Raw genomic sequence first — 1538 nt, 5'->3', positions numbered from 1 at the left:
TTAGATTTAATTATCGCTATAGCTAATTTACACAATTCCATCGGAATGATTAACCAAATATGTAATCCTATGTATTATTTGTTCAATTAAAGTGTTTAATAGCGAGAAATTGATAGGAAATTCATAGAAATATTCTGAAAATTATATTTAATAAATGGTATGTTAATAAAGAGGAAAAACGAAGATTTGTATTTCAATAGAAATGGAATATTAAAGAATTATTAGAAATTGTACAAATGATATTCAATATTATATTTTAAGGAAATTACGATATTCTCGATATATTAATTGTGTATGATATAACTTATTATAGGATACGGGGGTGAAGTAAAATGACTGACAATTAGTGACAGAGTAGAAAGAAACGTTGTAAGGTCGAGGTAAGTAAATAATTAGTATTATCTATATATGTTCTTTTTATTTGTGGTATTACTATTATATGACTTTGTGGTTCATGCTGATATTGTTTTATCTGAAAATATATGCATGGTGAATGATTTGATTTGATTGACGATACTGTGTACGTGGAATGTGAAGCACGTTGAAATATCATGTTTGTTGTATGTTGTGTTGTGGGTGTCTGAAAATGAGAATATGTTGATATACTGTTTTACGTTACTAGTTGCTTACAAGAATGGTGATATGTGGAAATGAGGGAGTGGTGGAAATTGAATATAATTGTGGTGTGAATACCCCTTGACGTGTTGAAAATGCTATGTGCGAAAAGAAAATGTTATGTGCGCAATGAAAAGAGCTATGATGCGATGCTATGTGCGAAAAGAAAATGCTATGTGCGAAATGAAACAGCTATGTGCGAGATTGATGAGCCGGCTGTCAAAGGGGTTCACTTGAATTTATATAACGGTGAGATTGAGTTGGCGGGAAAAACACAATATCACCTTCTGGTAAGCAAACTAGGAGAAATGGAGTTTGGTTAGTTGTCTCATTATGAGATAGTCATGTGGTGTAATAAAGTTGATTATATTGGATTTAAATTGATTGTATTCCATTCGTGTTGCTTGTTTATCTTGTTTGGGCTATGGTTGACATGCATATATAGATAGGACTAGTTATTTGCTTACTGAGTGGCAGGCTCATTCCCCTGCTGACATTTTCTTTCAGGAATAGACTTTGAGGTGTCTAACTATTGAAGAGTAGGTCCACGCGCTATACTCAGGCAGGTCGGGCCAGTATGCAGTTTTCTCCTCTTAGGCAGTTAGAGTACAACTCACATTTTGTTTGTACAGAAAGAATATAATTGTACGGATTACTTGTGGTGAATCACCTTGTGGTGTTTGATATGTATATATATATAATATTGTAGGTTGATAATACTTACTATGACATGTTGGGATTACGTATGCAAATTGATTAGTTGATTATGTGCAAATTTATATTTATGAACACAGGGATTACTATAAGTATGACGTTTAGGGAAGATATAGCCCATGTAGCAAAGGGGGTGCTACACCTACAATGCACCTCTATATGGACGATTACGGACCAAGGCGGCTCATGGGGATGGAGGAAAATCCTCC

General features: G+C 33.9%; 1 long non-coding RNA gene across 1 annotated transcript in view; it reads left to right on the top strand.

Annotated features, from left to right (window-relative positions):
- The window catches only part of LOC105180354, a 1390-nt gene extending 236 nt beyond the window's left edge, over positions 1-1154 (top strand). The window contains exons 2-3 of the long non-coding RNA XR_849538.2: positions 314-380; positions 1123-1154. This is a non-coding gene — a long non-coding RNA (uncharacterized LOC105180354). The remainder of the gene's footprint in view (positions 1-313; positions 381-1122) is intronic.
- The last annotated feature ends 384 nt before the right edge of the window (positions 1155-1538 follow it).

Source organism: Sesamum indicum, unplaced genomic scaffold, assembly GCF_000512975.1.
Source record: "Sesamum indicum cultivar Zhongzhi No. 13 unplaced genomic scaffold, S_indicum_v1.0 scaffold01037, whole genome shotgun sequence".
Taxonomy (NCBI): domain Eukaryota; kingdom Viridiplantae; phylum Streptophyta; class Magnoliopsida; order Lamiales; family Pedaliaceae; genus Sesamum; species Sesamum indicum.
The sequence above is the reverse complement of the archived record's forward strand: the minus strand, read 5'-3'. Positions and strand labels throughout refer to the sequence as shown.